The sequence below is a fragment of the Petromyzon marinus genome, chromosome 60, assembly GCF_048934315.1.
Source record: "Petromyzon marinus isolate PM22_M1 ecotype Great Lakes invasive population chromosome 60, UKy_Petmar_22M1.pri1.0, whole genome shotgun sequence".
NCBI classification, from domain to species: domain Eukaryota; kingdom Metazoa; phylum Chordata; class Hyperoartia; order Petromyzontiformes; family Petromyzontidae; genus Petromyzon; species Petromyzon marinus.
This window is the reverse complement of record NC_133726.1, coordinates 967,138-991,337: the sequence shown is the minus strand read 5'-3', so window position 1 is coordinate 991,337 and position 24,200 is coordinate 967,138. Positions and strand designations below refer to the sequence as shown.

The window sequence follows — 24,200 nt, the reverse complement described above, 5'->3', positions numbered from 1 at the left end:
TAATCCTTGCCAGGACCTTTCCCGGCACACTGAGGAGTGAGATGCCCCTGTAGTTGTTACAGTCTGTGCGGTCCCCCTTCTTAAAGAGGGGGACCACTAGGGCATCCTTCCAATCCTGCAGAACCCGTCCAGTGGTCCAGACCGTTGTTATGATGTCATATAGGGCAGTCTGTGCACAAACGCCACCCTCCCTCAGCATTTCGCTTGGGAGATCATCTCTGCCCGCTGCCTTTCCTGGTCTCAGACTCCGGATCGCCTTCAGCACTTCCTCAACAGATGGCACCTCAGCCAGCCACTCACAGGGGGTGACTTCTTCCAATATTTGAGGCACCGCAGCCACAGCAAGGTCATCCTCACTTTGTGCCACGATGTTTTCCTCCCTGAGGGATTTTCCCTTCCCCAGGACCTCACAGAAATGCTCAGCAAATCTGCAAACATGTTCCTGGGGGTCGGAGATTGGATCACCGTTTTTTCCCCTAATGATTGTAATAGGTGTGGCGCTGCAGGTTACTTTTTTGATGGAGTTAAATAGAGATTTGTGATCACGGGCCACTGAGGCAGACTCCATCTCCTCAGCAACCCGCGACCACCACCCATCCTTGCAGCGCCTCAAGGCTCTCCGAACCTCCGAGCAAAGGCTGCGGTAAGCCTCCTCATTCTCTGACGTGGGATTCTGTAGCCGATGACAGTGGGCCTGTCGCTTTTTCTCAACCATCCTGAACACCTGCTCTGTCAGCCAGGGTCTCTGGGGAGGTCTGGACCGCGTACCCAAAGCAGCCATTGCAGCTGCATGAGTCACAGTCCTAAACCTTGCCCATTTACCCTCGACATCAGGAGGAGTTGGGGACGATGCCAATCCCAGCCGCAAGCGATGATGAAATTCTCGCTTGCAACTTTCATCAGATAACTGAGACCAGGCCACTTTAGGTTGGAATGGGATCCCGGGTGTACACCCACCGCCGGAGTGGAAGAATGGCAGGCGCATCTTACAGATGACTAGTCGATGGTCAGAGGGCAGATCAGCTCCACGGTAGGTCCTGGGGTCAAGGACATGGGTTCGCATCCGCTGGTCCGTCACTATGTAGTCCAGCAGATGTTCTTGCTTGGACCCGGCATGCATCCATGATGTTGTGTGGATGCGCCGACGCCGGAACAGCGTGTTGGTAATTACAAGCCCATGGGCTGCACAAAAATATAGCAGCCTCCTACCATTGTTATTGAGCTGAACTGGCCCATGCCCTCCAATCACTCCAGACCAGGTGCCAGTATCATGACCAACTCGGGCATTGAAGTCACCCAACATGATGACTCTGTCCTGAGGGGCCACTTTAGCCAGCACCTGTGACAGGAGGTCATAGAAGGCATCTGACTCATCGGCTTTGCCTGCATCCCTCTACGGATGTTCATCTTCGGTGGGGGCATAAGTAACCACGACCACCATTCCTCACCTCCGGTTGATGGGAAGGCGAGCCCAAAGTAGCCTGGGGCTTACAGCTTCCCACGCCTCACCGCCACGCTCCCACGCCCCCTTCATTCTTTTGTTCAAAAGAAGAGCCACACCCTGTTGTTTGGCAGTCTACTGCCCCGAGTAGAGGACTGTCCACCCCTCATGGTGGCAGGAGCCAGAGCCAGTCCACCGGACCTCCTGAATGCCACAGAGATCCAGGCGGTACCGGTCCAGCTCCCGACAGGGGAGTGGCAGCCTCTCCTCCGCAGTGAGCGTTCGAACATTCCACATGGCCACCCGTAGTGGCTTTTCGTTGTGTCTGGAGGAGCCCCGAGGGTAGATATTCAATCTCCTGGCTCCGCCAATTGGGGTTTGGCCAGGAGACGTCATAGAGGCCTGGCCCCCCGGGGCCTCAGGCACAAGCTTATTAGGTACATATTTCAGTTTAACTCGTGGTTTCGTGGTAATTAATTGAAGGTGGAGGGGTTACCAGCCCCTCGCACCCGTCTAGAGCCCCCGTTTAGCCCCTGTGGTGGACACATATGCCATGAGGGGAGGAGCCAATCAAAATTGGATCTCCCCCCACAGCACTGTCCACGACAGAGTTGCCCGTCCGGCACCGCGAGGAGGTAGGGGGTTGTTTTACCGGACTTACACACTTACACACACGTACACACACTAACACACACGTACACACACACAAAGAACAAAGATCCCCCATATAGCCTTAACAGACTGTAGGGGCAAGTGCTGTTAGCGAGCACCTATGAAGGCCGGAACGGTACACGAGGGGGTGGGTGGCCAGCACCACGCCCGACCGCCTTTGTCTCCCTAGTGGCAATGTTTACACACCGCGCCAGGTACTCATTTGAGGCTGAGTCGACCTAGGGGAGGCCCGGGACCGGTTCAGATAATCGTCACTGGTGTTGGCCGTGAGCGGGAATCGAACCCGGGTCGCCAGGTTCATAGCGCAGCGCGCTAACCGCTACACTATCGCTCCCCACACACACACTCACACACACACACGCACACACACTCACACACACTCGCACACACACTCACACACACTAACAACAACAACCGCCATTCGCCACTAAGTGGCGGTGACGTCACCACGACGCTTGTGCCAGGCTATGTGCACCGTGAGGCCACGTGAAGTGTCGAACGCCCGCTGGCAGGAGGTCACTTGGCAGACCCAGGTGCCACGGGTCGACTGACTGAGATGACTGGCTGATGCACCACCTGTGCCCCCTACTGTGCCAACCTGCTGTGCTTTAGCCACCCGGCGCTCCGCTCGTTGTTCTGAGCGTCGCTCCTCCGCCCTCCGTTGTTGTTGGAGGGCGACTGCCTCCAACTGCCCAGTAGCATCCTTCATGAGCCTCCTCCACAGAGGCCGATCTTGACACCGCTGGTACCAGTCATCGGCAAGTCCACTCAGCTCCACGTCCTCCTGTACCACATCACTCCATCTCTTCTCTAGCCCGTGCTGCGCCCGCTTAGCCCCCTCAATCCGGCCAAACAAGAGCTGTTTCGGCATGTGGTGGCTGGGCATGCGGGCTACATGACCCAGCCATCGCAGCCTTGCCTGCTGGAGGAGCTCACCGATGGGACCCTGCCCAGATCTTTCAAGGATTTGTGAGCTCCTCACACAATCCTGTCTGGTTAAACCCAGGATAGATCGTAGGCAGGCCAGCCTAAATGTTTCCAACCGGCGAAGATGTTCCATTAGGGGGGTCCACGTTTCGCAAGCGTAGAGAAGGGAGGGAATGACCGTGGCCGAGAAGACCTGAAGCTTAGTGCGGAGCGACAGACCAGGTAGCTTCCACACAGCGTTACGCAACCGATGAAAATATATTGCCGCTCGACTGATTCGGAGTGAGACCTCTGCTGTTAAACTGGAGCCAGTCATAAGCACACTGCCCAGGTATGGGAAACTCTCCACTCTCTCCACAACTGCCCCATCACCGATTGGGAGTTGTGGGGGTGGAGTGTCCGATGGTACAAAATACCCAGGCAGGTGCTTAGTTTTGGTGGGGCTGATGGTAAGGCCCCACCTCTTAGTGGCACGCTCCAGTCTCAGCAGCAGCGTCTCCAACTCCTCCTCTGACTGTGCAGCTACACACACACACTCACACACACTCACACACACACTCACACACTCACACACACACGCACACACGCACACACTCACACACACTCACACACACTCACACACACACACTAACACACACACACACTCACACACGTACACACACTAACACACACACACTCACACACACACAGACACACTCATACACTCACTCACACACTCACTCACACACTCACACACACACTCGCACACACACTCACACACTCACACACACTTACACACACACACTCACACACACTTACACACACTCACACACACTCACACACACTCACACACACACTCACACACACACTCACACACACTAACACACACACTCACAACAACAACCGCCATTCGCCACTAAGTGGCGGTGACGTCACCACGACGCTTGTGCCAGGCTATGTGCACCCTGAGGCCACGTGAAGTGTCGAACGCCCGCTGGCAGGAGTTCACGGGGCAGACCCAGGTGCCACGGGTCGACTGACTGAGATGACTGGCTGATGCACCACCTGTGCCCCCTACTGTGCCAACCTGCTGTGCTTTAGCCACCCGGCGCTCCGCTCGTTGTTCTGAGCGTCGCTCCTCCGCCCTCCGTTGTTGTTGGAGGGCGACTGCCTCCAACTGCCCAGTAGCATCCTTCATGAGCCTCCTCCACAGAGGCCGATCTTGACACCGCTGGTACCAGTCATCGGCAAGTCCACTCAGCTCCACGTCCTCCTGTACCACATCACTCCATCTCTTCTCTAGCCCGTGCTGCGCCCGCTTAGCCCCCTCAATCCGGCCAAACAAGAGCTGTTTCGGCATGTGGTGGCTGGGCATGCGGGCTACATGACCCAGCCATCGCAGCCTTGCCTGCTGGAGGAGCTCACCGATGGGACCCTGCCCAGATCTTTCAAGGATTTGTGAGCTCCTCACACATCCTGTCTGGTTAAACCCAGGATGGATCATAGGCAGGTCAAAATAGATGTTAAATGATCCCTACGTGGTCAAAATAGATGTTAAATAATGTGGGAGCCAGAGGACATCCCTGTCGCACCCCAAGGTGTACAGGGAATGGCTCTGACTCCCGGCCATGTAGTTTTACCCGGGCCCGCTCACCATCAAGAAGGTCCTTAATGAACGTGAGCAGAGGGTCAGGTACTCCAAAAGCACGAAGAACGACCCAGAGCCCAGGCCTACTGATTGTATCATAGGCCTTGACCAGGTCAATTACCACGAAACCACGAGTTAAACACACTCACACACACTCACACACACTCACACACACACTCACACACACACTCACACACACACTCACACACACACTCACACACACTCGCTCACACGCACACACTCACACGCACACACTCACACACTCACTCACACACACACTCACACACACACACTCACACACACACACTCACACACACTAACACACACACACACTCACACACACACTCACACACACTCAAACACAAAAGATAAAGATCCCCCGTATAGCCTTAACAGACTGTAGGGGCAAGTGCTGTTAGCGAGTACCTATGAAGGCCGGAACGGTACACGAGGGGGTGGGTGGCCAGCACCACGCCCGACCGCCTTTGTCTCCCTAGTTACGATGTTTACACACCACACCAGGTACTCATTTGAGGCTGAGTCGACCTAGGGGAGGCCCGGGACCGGTTCAAATAATCGTCACTGGTGTTGGCCGTGAGCGGGAATCGAACCCGGGTCGCCAGGTTCATAGCGCAGCGCGCTAACCGCTACACTATCGCTCCCCACTCACACACACACACTAACACACACACACTAACACACACACTAACACACACACTCACACACACTCACACACACTCACACACACACTCACACACACACTCACACACACACACACCCTTCATCGTAGTTGTGAGAGGTCACAGATGCAACAAGAGCCCGCGGGCGCTTAAGCTTACTGAGTCTTATATACACACACGTACACACACTTACACACACACTAACACACACACACTTACACACACTCACACACACACACACTTACACACACACACTAACACACACACACACTACCACACACACACTAACACACACACACTAACACACACACACACACTAACACACACACTTACACACACTAACACTTACACACACACACTTACACACACATACACACACGAACACACACTAACACACACACACACTAACACACACACTCACACACACTAACACACACTAACACACACACACACACGTACACACACTTACACACGTACACACACTAACACACACACGTACACACACACGTACACACACACTCACACACACACACTCACACTAACACACACACACGTACACACACACGCACGTACACACACACGTACACACACACTCACACACACACACTAACACACACACACTAATACACACACTAACACACACACACGTACACACACACGTACACACACACGTACACACACTCACACACACTTACACACACTAACACACACACTCACACAACAACAACAACAACAACCGCCATTCGCCACTAAGTGGCGGTGACGTCACCACGACGCTTGTGCCAGGCTATGTGCACCCTGAGGCCACGTGAAGTGTCGAACGCCCGCTGGCAGGAGGTCACGGGGCAGACCCAGGTGCCACGGGTCGACTGACTGAGATGACTAGCTGATGCACCACCTGTGCCCCCTACTGTGCCAATCTGCGGTGCTTTAGCCACCCGGCGCTCCGCTCGTTGTTCTGAGCATCGCTCCTCCGCCCTCCGTTGTTGTTGGAGGGCGACTACCTCCAACTGCCCAGTAGCATCCTTCACGAGCCTCCTCCACAGAGGCCGATCTTGACACCGCTCGTACCAGTCATCGGCAAGTCCACTCAGCTCCACGTCCTCCTGTACCACATCACTCCATCTCTTCTCTAGCCCGTGCGCGGCCGGTTAGCCCCCTCAATCCGGCCGAACAAAAGCTGTTTCGGCATGCGGTGGCTGGGCATGCGGGCTACATGACCCAGCCATCGCAGCCTTGCCCGCCGGAGGAGCTCACCGATGGGACCTTGCCCAGATCTGTCAAGGATTTGTGAGCTCCTCACACAATCCAGTCTGGTTAAACCCAGGATGGATCGTAGGCAGGCCAGCCTAAATGTTTCTAACCGGCGAAGATGTTCCATTCGGGGGGTCCACGTTTCGCAAGCGTAGAGCAGGGAGGGAATGACCGTGACCGAGAAGACCTGAAGCTTAGTGCGGAGCGACAGACCAGGTAGCTTCCACACAGCGTTACGCAACCGATGAAAAGATATTGCCGCTCGACTGATTCGGAGTGAGACCTCTGCTGTTAAACTGGAGCCAGTCATAAGCACACTGCCCAGGTATGGGAAACTCTCCACTCTCTCCACAACTGCCCCATCACCGATTGGGAGTTGTGGGGGTGGAGTGTCCGATGGTACAAAATACCCAGGAAGGTGCTTAGTTTTGGTGGGGCTGATGGTAAGGCCCCACCTCTTAGTGGCACTCACACACACACACTAACACACACACTCACACACGTACACACACTAACACTTACACACACTTACACACACTCACACACGTACACACACTAACACACACACACACTCACACACACTCACACACAGACACACACACTCACAGACACACAGACACACACAAAAAACAAAGATCCCCCATATAGCCTTAACAGACTGTAGGGGCAAGTGCTGTTAGCGAGCACCTATGAAGGCCGGATCGGTACCCACCCCCTCGTGTGCCGTGCCGGCCTTCATAGGTGCTGCTCGCTAACAGCCCCCAAAACGCCTGTTACAGGCTACACTGGGGGGATATTTGTCTTTGATAGACCGGCTATATTTAATAAAATATATGCAGGCTTTCGCGACCAATATTACCCACTAGCCAGCCTGTTGCCCGTCCACGGACGGGCGTATTGGCAGTAAGTCTGAAACCTGCAAGCGTTCAGCAGACCGCGACGTGAGATATTCAGTGCATCCATTCGTGTGCAATTGCTAAGGCCGCGGTGACACAGACGTATTTCATTTAAAGGTTATAATCCCTCGTTCATCATGACGTCCTTTTTACTTCGATGTCTCAACAACAGCGTGACGGAGATCACGTGACGTGAGGGTTCTGCCGTTTTTGTAGTGAGGGTTGTGAGTTGACGCGGGGGAGTGGGGGGGGAGGCGTTGTGGGGGCCTTAAAAGGAGACTGCATACAATCCTGGCCCACCTTCACAGCCCGTGAAATGGTTGCAATGAAGAAAGGGCCATCGCCCGAAACGTCGCCTACTGCTGTGCTCCCCGTGCAAGGCACCCCCACGCGGGGCCTTGCTGCTCATGCTGCTGCTGCTGCTGTTTGTTGTTGTGGGCCATCCATTGAAGTAGGCACGCAAAACTCTGTCAAAACTTGACCCCACTCCCCCTCCCTGTACGCACGCGGACTTTTTACACCCCCACCCCGAATCCTATAGAACGTCCGATATTTAATCCACCCAGAAACGACCGAGGATTAATAATATTCACGTGTTCTTGTTAACTAGCTTGCGGGCATCGCTTTAAACACACAGCTTTGTACAAACAGTTACACTTGACCGTCTGATCCATCCTGGCTGGCTAATCAAAAACACGTCGATCTTAAACGCCACAATTAGAACTCGGTGAACTCGTCTCTATATCGGGAGCGTCGACTGGACATCTGCTGTAAACAGCAGTAGCCCGATGTACAGAGCCGTGTCACTGCTGAAGTCCGGCCAGCAGCAGCAGCACGAACAGCTAAAACCGTGAGCCAGCGGCAGTCAGCAGTGAGGCCGCGTTGCAGGATGTGTGATCATCATCCATGGGGCAGGCCGACAGACCATGTCAGACTCACTACCTGGCTGCGTGATAGCTCGCAGTCAGGGGCACGGTGGCACGCGAGTGACACCTCTCCCACAGCCCCAACTTCTCTCAGGCTAGTTACTCGTTGTCTGACAGCCGAAGACACTGAACTGTGGCTCATTTGAAGGCCAATGTAGACGAATTATTATCGAGGCTTCACTTCCCAACTACCCCCCTCCTCCATGCGTACGCCCTGGATGGAGTCGCCGCTCTCCCGAGGCGCTGACGAGTTGGGACCTCCACTCCGCTCCACTCCCCCCCGTGGCGTCCCACGCGGCTCGCTCTCGCCGTGACGTCACGGGGTCTTTAACGCCGTGACGTCACGGGGAGTCACGGCCACGTGGGGGGGAGGAGGAGGGGGGTGAAAGTCGCCTCGTGCGCACGGGAGGCGCTGCAACGTGCAGCGTGGGCGGCGTCCGTGCACGGAGGGTTAGGGGGACACGGAGAGACGGGGGGAAGGGAGAGATGAAGAGAGAGGTGGGGGGGGGGTGTTGTGAGTCTGCGAGTGAATTCCCACACACGCTGCCCCCCCAGCCCCCATTCCCCCCCCACCACCACCACCGCCCCCCCCCTCTCCTCCTCCACCGCCACCGCCGCCGCGTGGCATCTGCGGGCAGAGCGCGCGCTGTGCCCCGCCAGTTGGCGCGACAGATGCAGGGCTCGGGTCCCGGGGGGCCCACAGCACGGGACCCCGGTCGGCCAGACGGGCACCCACGAAATGTCAGGCCAGCAGGGACCCCCCCCACCCCTCCCTCCTCCTCCTCCTGCAAACTCGCCTCACCCCCCCCCCCCTGCAAACCCCGTCTCTCGTGCCATCCCAACCAGTGTGTGTGTGTGTACACGTGTGTATGTGTGTGTACACGTGTGTGTATGTGTACACGTGTGTGTGTATGTGTGTACACGTGTGTGTGTGTACACGTGTGTGTGTACACGTGTGTGTGTGTACACGTGTGTGTGTGTGTACACGTGTGTGTATGTGTGTGTGTGTACACGTGTGTGTATGTGTGTGTGTGTACACGTGTGTGCATGTGTGTGTGTACACGTGTGTGCATGTGTGTGTGTGTGTACACGTGTGTGTATGTGTGTGTGTGTACACGTGTGTGCATGTGTGTGTACACGTGTGTGCATGTGTGTGTGTGTACACGTGTGTGTATGTGTGTAGGGCTATGTGTGTGTACACATGTGTGTGTGTACTCGTGTGTGTGTAGGGCTATGTGTGTGTACATGTGTGTGTATGTGTATAAGGCTATGTGTGTGTAGGGCTGTGTGTGTGTACACGTGTGTGTATGTGTGTGTACACGTGTGTGTATGTGTACACGTGTGTGTATGTGTGTACACGTGTGTGTGTGTACACGTGTGTGTGTGTGTACACGTGTGTGCATGTGTGTGTGTGTGTGTACACGTGTGTGTATGTGTGTGTGTGTACACGTGTGTGTGTACACGTGTGTGTGTGTGTACACGTGTGTGTGTGTACACGTGTGTGTGTACACGTGTGTGTGTGTGTGTACACGTGTGTGTATGTGTGTGTGTACACGTGTGTGTATGTGTGTGTGTGTACACGTGTGTGTATGTGTGTGTGTGTACACGTGTGTGTATGTGTGTGTGTACACGTGTGTGTATGTGTGTGTGTGTACACGTGTGTATGTGTGTGTGTGTGTACACGTGTGTGCATGTGTGTGTGTGTGTACACGTGTGTGCATGTGTGTGTGTGTACACGTGTGTGTATGTGTGTGTGTGTACACGTGTGTGTGTGTACACGTGTGTGTATGTGTGTGTGTACACGTGTGTGTGTGTGTACACGTGTGTGTATGTGTGTGTGTGTACACGTGTGTGTGTGTGTACACGTGTGTGTATGTGTGTGTGTACACGTGTGTGTGTGTGTGTACACGTGTGTGTATGTGTGTGTGTGTACACGTGTGTGTATGTGTGTGTGTGTACACGTGTGTGTATGTGTGTGTACACGTGTGTGTATGTGTGTGTGTACACGTGTGTGCATGTGTGTGTGTGTGTACACGTGTGTGTATGTGTGTGTGTGTACACGTGTGTGTATGTGTGTGTGTGTGTATGTGTGTGTGTGTATACGTGTGTGTATGTGTGTGTGTGTACACGTGTGTGCATGTGTGTGTGTACACGTGTGTGTATGTGTGTGTGTGTGTACACGTGTGTGTATGTGTGTGTGTGTACACGTGTGTGTATGTGTGTGTGTGTGTACACGTGTGTGCATGTGTGTGTGTGTACACGTGTGTGTATGTGTGTGTGTGTACACGTGTGTGTATGTGTGTAGGGCTATGTGTGTGTACACATGTGTGCATGTGTGTGTGTGTACACGTGTGTGTATGTGTGTGTACACGTGTGTGCATGTGTGTGTACACGTGTGTGCATGTGTGTGTGTGTACACGTGTGTGTATGTGTGTGTGTGTACACGTGTGTGTATGTGTGTGTGTGTGTACACGTGTGTGCATGTGTGTGTGTGTACACGTGTGTGCATGTGTGTAGGGCTATGTGTGTGTACACATGTGTGTGTGTACTCGTGTGTGTGTAGGGCTATGTGTGTGTACATGTGTGTGTATGTGTGTAGGGCTATGTGTGTGTAGGGCTGTGTGTGTGTACACGTGTGTGCATGTGTGTGTGTACACGTGTGTGTATGTGTGTGTGTACACGTGTGTGCATGTGTGTGTGTACACGTGTCTGCATGTGTGTGTGTGTACACGTGTGGGCTATGTGTGTGTACACGTGTGTGTATATGTGTAGGGCTATGTGTGTGTACACATGTGTGTACACATGTGTGTATGTGTGTATGGCTATGTGTGTGTAGGGCTATGTGTGTGTACACGCAGTTAGCACGCCGCGCTACGAACCTGGCGACGCGAATGATTATTTGTGCTGGCCCCGGGCCTCCCCTAGGTTGACTCAGCCTAAAATGAGTACCTGGTGCGGTGTGTAAACATCGCCACTGGTGAGACAAAGGCGGCCGTGCGTGGTGCTGGCTACCCACCCCCTCGTGTGCCGTGCCGGTCTTCACAGGTGCTCGCTAACAGCACTTGCCCCTACAGTCTGTTAAGGCTATACGGGGGATCTTTGTGTTTGTTTAGGGGTGTGTGTGTATGTACACGTGTGAGATGGGCTATGCGTTTGTTTATGGTGTGCACGTGTGTGTAGGGGTGTGCGTGTGTACGTGTGTGTACGTGTGTGTAGGGGTGTGCTTGTGTGTACGTGTGTGTATGTGTGTGCACGTGTGTGTAGGGGTGTGCGTGTGTGCACGTGTGTGCACGTGTGTGCACGTGTGTGCACGTGTGTGCACGTGTGTGTAGGGGTGTGTGTGTGCACGTGTGTGTGCACGTGTGTGTAGGGGTGTGCGTGTGTACGTGTGTGTACGTGTGTGCACGTGTGTGTAGGAGTGTGCGTGTGTGCACGTGTGTGCACGTGTGTGTAGGGGTGTGTATGTGTGCACGAGTACGTAGGGGTGTGTGTGTGTGTGCACGTGTGTGTAGGGGTGTACGTGTGTACACGTGTGTGTAGGGGTGTGCGTGTGTGCACTTGTGTGTAGGGGTGTGCGTGTGCACGTGTGTGTCGGGGTTTGTGTGTGTGCACGTGTGTGTAGGGGTGTGTGCGCACGTGTGTGTAGGGGTGCGCGTGTGTGTACGTGTGTGTAGGGGTGTGTGTGTACACGTGTGTAGGGGTGTGCGTGTGTGCACGTGTGTGTCGGGGTGTGTGTGTGTGCACGTGTGTGTAGGGGTGTGTGCACGTGTGTATAGGAGGTGCGCGTGTGTGTACGTGTGTAGGGGTGTGTGTGTGTACATGTGTGTAGGGGTGTGTGTGTGTACACGTGTGTAGGGGTGTGCGTGTCTGCACGTGTGTGTAGGGTCATGTCGGCCTTCATAGGTGCTCGCTAGCAGCACTTTCCCCAATAGTATAGCCAGGCTATACGGGGGATCTTTGTCTTTGTTCGAACTGAGTTCGTTTCGCGTTCACAGCCAACACCAGCGACGATTATTTGAATCGGTGCTGGGCTTCCCTTAGGTCAACTCAGGCTCAAATGAGTAACTGGTGCGATGTGTAAACATGGCCACTCGGGAGACAAAGGCGGCCGGGCGTGGTCCCGGCCATCCACCGATCGTGCGCCGTGCCGGCCTTCATAGGAAGACGCAAACAGCACTCTCTCCAACATTCTGTTAAGGTTATACGGGGGAGCTTTGTCTTTGTATGTGAGGGGTGGTCGCCCTCTTTAATAAGGGGGACCGTACTGATTGTAACAACTACCATGGGCGTCTCCCTCCTCAGTGTGCCGGGAAAGGGCCTGGCAAGGATTATTCGACATCGCCTTACCAGGCAGCACGCTGAGCGACTCGCGGAGACCCCCAACGTGGTTTCAGGCTGGGGCGGTCCTGCACGCATGCCATAAGTGTGGGGAATACCAAAGGGAATGAAGATCTCTGCTTGAGTGACCTGCTCAAGTCTCGTGATACCATCAGTAGGCCAGGGCTCTGGGTTCTTCGTGCTTTCAGTGTCCCTGACTCTCTGCTCACAACCATTAAGAATGCCATGATGGCGGGCAGGAGGTTTCATTGCGCGGCCAGGAGTCAAAGCCATTCCCTGTTCATCTTGGGGTGCGACAGGGATGTGCTCTGGCACCAACACTCTTTATTATCATTTTCGATCGCGTAATTCAAACATTTTTCCATCGCTGTACCAGTGTAATTTATACCTGGTACAATATACAATGGGAGGCTTATCGCTGCGGTCAAGGAATGGTTGGCTCTCTATTGCTCAACCATGTGATAAACGCTGATGATCTGGCGGTTGCTGCTCACTCTGAGGAGTTGTAGGTTATGCTGCTGCTGAACCTGGAGCTTGCCACCAAGAGGTGCAGCCTTACCATCAGCCCCACCAAAACGAAGTACCTGCCTGGGTATTTTTCATCATCCAATATTCCATACCTGAATATGCAGTGTCAATACCTGGGTAGTGTGCTTATGGCCAACTCCGGTTTGGCAGCAAATAATTATTTTTGTCAGCTGCGTAACGCTGTGGAAGCTACCTGGTCTGTCGGTCCACACGAAACTCCGGGTCCTTTCGGCCAAAGTCATGCCCTCCCTTCTCTGTGCTTGCGAAACGTTGACCCTTCTGATAGCACATCTGTGCCGGTTTTAAATATTTAGGCTGGCCTGCCTACGATCCATCCTCGGTTTCACCAGGCTGGATTGTGTGAGCAGCTCACAGATTCTTGAAAGATCTGGACACATTCCCATCAGTGAGCTCCTCCGGCTGACAAGGCCGTATTGGCTGGGTCACATAGCTCGCATGCCCAGCCTTCGCATCCCCAGTCATCGCATGCAGATTTTGTTTGGCCGGATAGAAGGGGCTAAACGGGTGCGGCACGGGCTGGAGAGGAGATGAACTGATGTGGTACAGGAGGATGTTAAGCTGAGTGGACTTGCCGATGACTGGTACCAGCGGTATGAAGATCGGCCTCTGTGGTGGAGGCTCGTGAAGAACGATGCTGAGCAGCTGGAGGCAGTCGTCCTCCAACAACAACGGAGGGCAGAGGAGCGACGCTCACAACAACGAGCGAAACGCCAGGCAGCTAAAACGTAGCGAGGTGGCGCAGTGAGGAGCACAGGTGGTGCCATCTGCCAGTCGTCTCAGTCAACCCATGGCACCTGGGTCTGTCCCGTGACCTCCTGCCAGCAGCGAGCCTTCGACACTTCACGTGGCCTTCAAGTGTACCTAGCCTGGCACAAGCGATCCCGGGCCTCCCCCTAGGTCGACTCAGCCTCAAATGAGTCCCTGGTGTGTAAACATCGCCACCGGGGGAGACAAAGGCGGCCGGGCGTAGTTGTGCTGGCTACCGACGCGCGCCGTTCCCCGTCTTCAGCACTTGCTCCTGCAGCGCATCGAGGCTATCCGGGGGATCTTTGTGGCACTAATTGCGGCACGGATGCATTCTCCGCTCCCTTTGTCGGCCAATCCCTACCGGTGGAAACACAGAATGGAGGGGGGTGGGGGTGGGGGTGGGGGGGGGTAATAGAGGGGCGGGGGTGTTGGAAAAACAAATCAGCGAGGAGCCGGGGGGTTTTGTGCTCCGCTTGAAAAGGCACTGTTTATTCCGTCGGAGCGGACCACGTGCCGGTCCCGAGCGCGGCCATGACCCTCGACTCGGCGCTATCGAACAAACACAGAACTCATTAGCGGCGGCTCCTCGCCTCTCCCCCCGCTCCTCAATCCGCGTGTTGAATGAATGCCTCGTGGGGGGGGGGGGGGGGGGGGGTGAGAGCTCAGTGAACGGAGTTCGCCCCTCCTGTACCTCGCAAAGCGCTCTCTCCGATCCCCCCCCCTCCTCCTCTCTACTTCCACCCCCTCCCACTCAAGTACCCCCACGCGCACCCCCTTTCCACCAGGGCTGATCGTACGGCACTGCCCCCCACCCAACCTAACCGGAGACATCTCGCACCCTCCCCGCACCCCCTGCCCCCCCCCCCCCCGGGGCTAGGTGGGGGGCAGGGCAGGAGGCGCCAACGCGGGACCTCCACCGAGGGAGACGGAGCGATGAGCGAGATGGATTGGAGGGCCGTAGCATCCAGCAGTGGATAAACCACATGTATGTCTGTACATGTGTAATGACATAGTGACGTCTACTGGTTGTAAAAGGGAAGCACGGGTACAGGCACCGCTCTAGACATCGTCCAATCACAAAGGGAGAGGTATCTGGGACGAAGGTAGGGGGCGGGGCTGGCCGAGACACTCCGGGAACCGACCGGAAGGTTCCACGAGAGGGCGTGGCCGGAGGCAGAGACTAGCCGCGCCTGCGGCAATACAAGCGGAGGCGGAGCCTAGCCGCGCCTGCGGCAATACAAGCGGAGGCGGAGCCTAGCCGCGCCTGCGGCTATATAAGCGGAGGCGGAGGAGGACTCGTGGTCGGTGTGGGGAGCCTTGGGTACGGACTGCGGCGCTGCTCGCCGTCAACTCTCTCCGTCGTTCGGCCACGTGGGGGGTCTCTCGCGAAGTCCCACAACCCTCGCCGGCGCGCCGTCAACCAGCGGCGAGGCCGGGAGTGGGGCGGACGGAACCACGCTGTGGGATCGACCACGTGTAGCCGTGGGGCTGCTAGCATCTCCGTGTGTACTCGGAGACGGAAGAGGATAAGGTTGGCCTGTGGTGTACCCGAATGTGAATAAAGAAGAGAGTACCCTCTACAGCAGGGGTCCCCAACCCCCGGGCCGCGGGCTGGTACTGTTAGGAACCGGGCCGTACAGCAGGAGGCGAGAGCGGTGAGCCCGCGCGTGGCCCGCCCCCATTATTTTATTATTTACCTCTTCCGTCCGCTCCCTCTTTCCCGCACTGCGCACTTGTCTCAGTCACGTGGCGTTGGTATGAAGCCCACGAGCTCTAACCCCCTGGTAGCCACGACGAGTCAAAAACAAACGTCGCTGGGGAGCTTCTTTGAAAACAGGGAAAGACCCAATGATGAACCGCCCTCCGCCTGCCCGCCCCGGGTCCGTGAACAAAAAAAATTGTCTTCCACGAAACCGGTCCCTGGTTTCCCAAAAAGGTTGGGGACCGCTGCCCCGACACGACCTGTCGCGAAAGCCGCTCATTCCACGTGCGTGCGTGGGCATGTAGTGGAGCGGTCGTGTAGCGATTTGGGCGCTGCACTACAAACCCGGTGACCGCGAGTTTCGAGTCCCGTTCACGGCCAACACCAGTGACGATTATCGGAATCGGTCCCGGGTCTCTCCTAGATCGACTCAGTCTCTAATAATTACCTGGTGCGGTGTTTAAACATCGCCACTGGGGAGACAAAAGGCGGCCGGGCGTGGTGCTGGCTACCTACGAACGTGTGGCGTCCCGGCCTTCATAGGTGCTGCTCGGCAACAGCACTTGCCCCTACAGTCTGTTGCAGGCTACAGGGAAGATCTTTGTGTACGTGTGTGTGTGTACATGAGCGCGTGTGTGTATATGGATTATGCGACGAATCCAGAGGTCATCTGAGACGAGAGTGAAGAGACCACGAGGAAGGAGAGGGGAGAGGCAGAGTGAGATAAGAGAGACAGATAAAGGAGATGTACGGGAAAGGAGAGAGGGAGACAAGGGGGTGAGGCTGCAGGGAGAGGTGACGTCAAGGGTGAGAGCGTGAGTGCTAACAGCCTCCTCCCCTCCACAATCGCACGGGCACGATAATAGCCGCCTCTTGCGAATGACGTCACGCGATCTTTAGCATCCACTTTGAAGTGGCGACAGGCTCCTGGGTAATGACTGCCCAATCATCCCCCACCACCCCACCCCCCCCCCGACACAGGTGTCCTCTGACAATGACGCAGTAATTTGGTGGAGCACCTGGCGAGAAAGGTCGGTGCCGAATGATCGTGGATGATTCGCAAGTTTGGAGGATGCCGCTGCTGTCCCCGGTTTCGTGGTTGGTATCGCACTTGGACTCGCGAGCCACAGGGAGAGCCGCGGTTCGATTCCATCTCCCGGCGCGCTGCGGCTGAAACAATGTGGGGAGGATTCTGAAACGCTGCCAGGTAAACGGGGGATCCACCACGGTTAGACCATGGTGGAGGGGTGGGTGGGGGGGGTGAGCAGGTCGTGTGAGTCTTATATGGGTCACTTTCTGTTGATCGCTATGTTAAACACACGGGTTTTTATTTAAGTGCATTGGTCTCCATGTGAAATCGACGAGTCTCTCGGGAAACGAGAGAACCTACCACGGCTGTATACCGGGGGGGGAGCGCGATACTTAAATGCTGGAACCCATTTTGCTGCAGGTTAACATTGGGCAGGTGCACAGACAGTTTTGAGCGTGAACCAAAGACCGTTCCTGCAAGTGCTAAATGTCGGGGAAGGACCGACCACTGTTCAGACGGGGGGCGGTATTGCTTCACGTGGTGCCTGTGGCCCTTGAATCGGATGACTCGCCGGAAACGGTAGTTGCAAGGGTCGGAAAAAGGAACCGCCGTCGGCCGATGATGCTTGGCCGGAATAGAAAAAAAAACTCCCTGGGGAAAATCCGGAGCTGTCAGATGCACAGCAGGGCCAGTTGAGATCGACGCTCCTTCAATACTCGGATGTGTTCAGTAGCTCTATGACATAGGCCGTACTCTGCTCATGTCGGATCACATTGATACAGGAGATGCGCCCCCTATTCGATTAAATTCGGGTCGCATGAGCCCGGTAGAAAAGCAACACGTGCAGCAGGCAGTGGACGACACGCTCACTTCGGAGATCATTTCCCCGTCCACTAGCCCTCGGGGGGCGATTCTCATGTTGGCTAAAAATCCGGATGGCAGTCTGCATTTTTGCGTAGATTTTCGTCGCCTTAACAAGGTTACGCTAGCCGATGCATATCTGCGCATTGATGACTCCTTAGACGCCTTATCCGGAGAAAAACATTCCATGCTGGACTTGTTATCGGGATTTTGGTAACTGCCCTTGGATGAGTCCTCAAAGGCTAAGACGGCATTCCGTACACCTCAAGGATTTTAGCATTTTAACTGTCTCCCGATGGGACTTGAGACGGTGCCTGCTGTGTTTCAGCAGTTGATGGAGTTGGTCCTAGTGGGATTGCAGTGGGACTCTGGCCTTATTTATCTGGATGATGTTATCGTCTTCAGCCATACATTCGATGAGCATTTGCAGCGGCTCCACGCGGTATTGGCCCAGGGTGTGCATGGTACACCTGAAACTGAAACCGTTTTAAATGTCACCTAATGCAATCGTCCGTGCGATATTTGGGCCACGATGCGAGCGCGTCGGGTGTTGCCACGGTTCCCAACAAGAGGGCGTGTGCGTGAAATTGACCGACCCTGAAATCGGTGGGTGATGTACGTAGCACACGTTAATGGCGACGAACCAAAAGTTTCAATGGGGGGGGCGAAGGAGGAAATTGCTTTTGTCAGGCTGTGCAATCGTCTCACGCAAGCTCCGCTCCTGGTTTACCCGGACTTCTCCCTGCCCTTCATCCCAGACACAGACGCCAGTGATCTGTGGATAGGGGTTGAAGTTGTCATTGCCTATGGTAGTCGCGTTCTTTCGCCAGCGGAGCAGCGTTATTGCGCAACTCGCCGAGGATTGTTTGCAATCCTGCACTTTGTGCGGCATATACACCTTACCTGTATGGCAGAAAATTCACAGTTCACGCCGATCACGCCGCCCTGCAGTACTCCTTGCACGTAGACCAGCCGTCGGACAAGTTGTCGCACTACCAAGTCATACATCGGAAGAGCCTAAAGCATGGGAATGCTGACACGTTGCCACGGTTACCTCGCGAGGACCCGTGTATGTGTGACTCGGGCGCTGGCCGATACAAGCCTACCGTTATTGAGGCGCCGGCGATGGTAACATAGGTACAGCCTGCGGTGCCTTCAGCAGACGAACCATGCAGGGACTATGCGTTTAGTCTGACTTACATCGAGTGCGGACAGCTGCAAGTTGATGATGCCAGCCTGCTACGCTTGCGCCGCTGGGTAAATGCAGACCAATCTGCGTTAACCTCCCCAGTAGGGTCTCAGCTTGTGCAGTACGAGGGGTTGCTGATGTGGTGAGATGGGATCGCTCGCCGGCAATGTGCGGTGGTGCTCACATCCCTGCGAGGCAGCTTGAAGCGGGAGGTTGCAAACAAACTATTGCATCTAGGGTGCCGCAAGACGCTGTTGACTTTGCAGTGTGATTATTACTGGCCGCGTATATCTGCTGATGTGTATGATTTGGTTGCAGGTTACACAAAGTGTACACGTCACAGCCTCCCTTGCAGTCCATCATAGTGTCCAGGATAAACGAATTGGTCACCTTCAATATTCTCAGGCCCTTCCCATGCTCACCAAGGGGAAATCCTTTTCGCCTGGTGGGAGTCGAGTATTTTATGAGGTGGCAGATGGCCTGGCCACTGCCTGACCAAATGGCCGCATCAATTGCTGACGCGTTACTTCACGGATACGTGATGGACTAAGGCCCTCCCGAGCAGCTCCTCACCGACCAGGGACCACGTTTTTTCATCAAAACTCCTACGGGAGGTGTGCGAGGAGCTGAGCACAAAGAAGGTTTGCACTTCCCCGTACTACCCTCAAACAGATGGTATGGTGGAACCGCTGAATAGAACCATAACAGCTATGCTCTGCCAAGCCGTGGATACGATGCAAACTGATTGGGATCTCCATGTTCCGGGGGGTCTTGGCAGCATATAGCCTGGCCTCACATGCCTCCACGGGATTTTCTCCCGTCCATATCAAGTACGGCCGTGAACCTGAACCTCCAATGGAGACTCAGCTGAGTAAGCCCCCTACAGATGTGTCCGATCGGCCTGCGTCCCTGCAGTTGACGCTCGACCGATTGCTCGAAACGCGGACAGCGTCAACGGCGAACACCGCTAAAGCACAGGCCGCTATCCAGCGAAATACATTGCGACGGGTTCATACACTACTTCCCTGGGCAGTGGGTGACTAAACTTGGTTGCATTGCCCGCAGTTCCCATTACGAACCTCTCCCTAAAGTGCACCGGCCATGGCAGGGCCCGGTCGAAATCATCGAGGTGAACCGGCCGCAATGTGTACGCATACGGTTGGTATGTTCACCCATCGCGCCTCAAACCTTACCTCCATCATCACCCATGGAACCCATCTTCATACCTTGTTCTGCCGGAGTCTGGGGTGTCTGACACACCGCAGCAGCCGCCTGCAGCGCCTATGTCACCTGTGCGTGCTCCTATGCCGCCCCCAGGATGGAGCCTGATATAGGACGGCTTACCGCTGGGCCCTGCAGCGTACGCCGGTCCGGCAAAGAGGAGCCGTGCAAGATGCACACGGTTTCGCTCGCGCTGTTCCTGGGCAGAGCAAGCGATAGTTGCACCTCGTCGTTCCCGCAGTCTTGCTGAGTTGTTGGGTTGGTTAACTGTGGGAATGTGTGTAGTTTGCGTGCCGGAAAGACACTCAGACTGCATGATCGCTTATTCTCAGATACACAGACAATAGGTCAAGGTTGTTAATGTAATTGCTTATTGCCCAAGTCGGACACATAATGACATTGTTGCGGGGCCATACCACAAGGGGCTCACATGAGTCTCAAACACGTGATGCCATTGTGATGTGATCACTTTCATGTTGGTGGGTTTCTCCTCGGGCTTCCTGTGGTCTGTTGTGCTTCGTTATTCCCTTCCCTGGTGCTAGGCGGGGACGGATTTTTTTTGTTTATTTAAGGGGAAAGGGGGTTATGTAAAAGACCGAAACAAAACAGACAACTTACCTGAGACTGCGTATGGTGTGTGTGCAAAAACGGGCAGTCAGGAAGTGAAACAAGGCCTCCGATTGGTTCCCCCAAATCTGGGAGAGACCACGTGGGGTGGATGACATAGAAAGGGGAGGTACAGAGAGGCCTGGAAGGCCATTGGCGGTGAGGGACAGAAATTGAAGGGATCGGAGGAAAGATACAAACGCAAAGGGCAGGAAACAAAAATTGCCTGACAGGAGAGCCGTTGAGAACCCTTAGAGAAGGAGGACGAGGAGTGGCTGAGGAAAGCAGGTCAGGGAACCTTCGAGAAAGGGGGTCTGAGGGATATAAAAAGGGGAAGCTTGAGGGGAGGGGACGTTTGGAGAGAAGACTGAGTTAGTGCTTGAAGGCGGTGTTCGTGTCGACAATAAAGGCTGTGCCGGATTATCCTAGTAGCAAAGGTATCAAATGTAGCTACGGGCCCCGCATTTTAAAGGGCCCCGCGCTAAATGCTTTCAAGCTATCAATTCCGTTTCAGTAATTCTGCACTTGCTCAATTACTGTAGTACTATACCGCCTTCAACTTTTATGAACGACTGGGTGTTTAAGGTCAGCGATTTGTCGCATCGTATTATCCGGCTGTATAGCAAATGAACGTTACAATTACTTTACAACGCAAGTAAAAACATTTGTGTTTTAATTTTTATTTAGGACCCCTTTATAACACACACGCTACAGGCCCCACACGAGCTTAATCCTGCACTGTACAAAAGGCTCTTACTAATTGAAGAACGTCTGCCGGTCATCATTGCACTTGGACCGAACCAAACCAATGCTCCTGAAACAATGCACTTCCAGCAAAAGGAAGATCGTGTGGCTGACGGGGTGTGGTAAAGGACACTTTACTTGCTCACGTGAAGAGACGGATGCATTAAGGGAACGCTATTGTCTGCTCTGTCTCCTTGTCAGCAGTCGGTGCGGGGTGTCTCCTCCAGAGGGTCCTCTCCGGCGCTCTGCATCCGCCTCTCCGCTGCGCCTCTGCGCTGCTTTTTTTCAGACCGGGGAGACAAAGGCGGCCGGCTGTGGTGTTCCCTCACTTCACATCTTCCTCGTGCGCCAACAGCACTTGCCAACAGCACTTGCCAACAGCACTTGCCCCAACGGTCTGGTTGAGGCTACACGGGCGGTCTGTGCCTTTGTCTCTGCGTGTGCAACTCTCCGCACGCAGCAGGAGAGCTCTCCACTCCTCAGCAGAGAGCGCCCCCCCCCCCACTCCGCACACCCCCCCCCCACGCCTCCCGTGCCCCTCAGGAGGCTGCACAATGAGGAGGCACAGGGGTGGTGATTGCACCTGCAGCCTCTGGTCGCTGTCATCGCCTCAATAGGCGCCGGGGAGTTGCCATGGGGAGTAATGAGCCGCTGGTTGTACTCGAGTCGCCCACAAACACCTGTAGCCACTCCACAGAGCGCCCCCACCCTCGCTCCTCTACCCCCCCCACCCTGTCTCCCCATCCATCTCTGTCCACTTCTCCCTCCTCCAGGCCCTCCTCCTCCTCTCTCTCAACTCTCCCTCTCTGCTTCTATCTCCCCGTTTCTCCCTCCACCTCCCCCAACACGCCTCTCTCTCCATCTCCATCCACTCTTCTCTGCCTATCCTGCCCCCATCCTCCATCTCACCCTCTCCGTGCCTCTCCGTCCGTTTCTCCGTGCCTATACAGGTTCATCTGTTTCAATCTCCCTCCACCTCTCCCCATCTCTCCATCACTCCCCCTCCACCTTGAGTTTCTCCCTCCTCCGCTGCCCCTCTCCATACCCCTCCACCGCTCTCCACTCTGCCTTGCGCCGACATCTCTCCATCTCACTTCCTCTTCCTCCATCTCCCTCCACTCCGTTCCTGCCTCTCCTTACTCCCTCTATCCAGGCTACCAGCTCGCCCTCTCTCCCCGTCCCTCGCTCCATCGTTCTTTGCGTCTCTCTCCTCCGTTCTTTGCCACTGTCGATCTGTCCCTCTATCTCTCGTTATCTCTCACGCTCCCATGCTCACTTTCTCTGCGTTCTCTCCCTGTCACTCCTTGCCTCTCTTACTCCGTCTCTCCCTCTCTCTCTCCACCTTGCCTCTGTACCAGCTACTTCCTCCACCTCTTCAGCCCGGGGCTAAGTTGGCTTATGAACCCATACAGTGAGGGGAAAAAGTATTTGATCCCCTGCTGATTTTGTACGTTTGCCCACTGACAAAGAAATGATCAGTCTATAATTTTAATGGTAGGTTTATTTGAACAGTGAGAGACAGAATAACAACAAAAAAATCAAGAAAAACGCATGTAAAAATGTTATAAATTGATTTGCATTTTAATGAGGGAAATGTGTTACCAATTGTTTTCTTGGTGACTATGGTCCCAGCTGCCTTGAGATCATTAACAAGATCTCACCGTGTAGTTCTGGGCTGATTCCTCACCGTTCTCATGATCATTGCAACTCCACGAGGTGAGATCTTGCATGGAGCCCCAGGCCGAGGGAGATTGACAGTTATTTTGTGTTTCTTCCATTTGCGAATAATCGCACCAACTGTTGTCACCTTCTCACCAAGCTGCTTGGCAATGGTCTTGTAGCCCATTCCAGCCTTGTGTAGGTCTACAATCTTGTCCCTGACATCCTTGGAGAGCTCTTTGGTCTTGGCCATGGTGGAGAGTTTGGAATCTGATTGATTGATTGCTTCTGTGGATAGGTGTCTTTCTGATTGAGAGGGGGTCAAATACTTATTTCCCTCATTAAAATGCAAATCAATTTATAACATTTTTGACATGCGTTTTTCCGGATTTTGTTGTTGTTATTCTGTCTCTCACTGTTCAAATAAACCTACCATTAAAATTGTAGACTGATTATTTTTTTGTCAGTGGGCAAACGTACAAAATCAGCAGGGGATCAAATACTTTTTTTCCCTCAATGTACTACTTCTTCCTCACTATAGGAAGGTCCCATGTTGTAGCTGCTCATCCCGAGCTCTCAATGTCCTGATAGTGGCATTGTCTTTGTGCTGTTCGCCTTTTGGCGTCCTCTGGTCTAACACTGGTTGAGACTAGGCCCTAAATAAAGCTGTCTCCGGTGTAGACCAATCAGTTTCAAAGACAATGCATTATCATATACTACCATAGCATGTTTTTTGTTTTGTTTCCATGTTCACCACAAGTATGTGTGGTTAATGCAGACACGATTCCTTGCAAAATGTTTCTGTTTGGTGTTTGAATATCTTAACACAACTGTTTTTCTTTTTGCCAGAAAGGCTAAAACCCACTTTGATACTGGCAAGAATGGTTCCATGTTCCTTCTCCCTCACATAACTACTACCCAACTTGTGGGACTATCACATGGGGCGGTGAGTCAAGCAAATATTTGGCGAATTACAAAACTTTAGTGACTTGACAAATAATTAAATATGAAATAAGTAAACGACAGGGATCGAAGAAGCAGCGTCACCCCTGAGAGAAGATTGGTGGGATGCGTGAGCCACCACTCACCACTGCACAGAGACCCTGCAGCGGAGAGAGGTGCTGCTTACTG

The 24,200-nt window shown here is 54.3% G+C and overlaps 1 long non-coding RNA gene across 2 annotated transcripts; it reads left to right on the top strand.

The window, feature by feature from the left end:
• Nucleotides 1-15,211: 15,211 nt before the first annotated feature.
• LOC142905965 (uncharacterized) lies at nt 15,212-23,634 on the top strand. Of its 2 annotated transcripts, none has more exons than XR_012929989.1 (3): nt 15,212-15,712; nt 16,741-16,966; nt 21,615-23,634. It is a non-coding gene; the product is annotated as an uncharacterized LOC142905965 (long non-coding RNA). The 2 variants fall into 2 exon arrangements; XR_012929988.1 differs by having other exon boundaries at nt 21,612-23,634.
• The last annotated feature ends 566 nt before the right edge of the window (nt 23,635-24,200 follow it).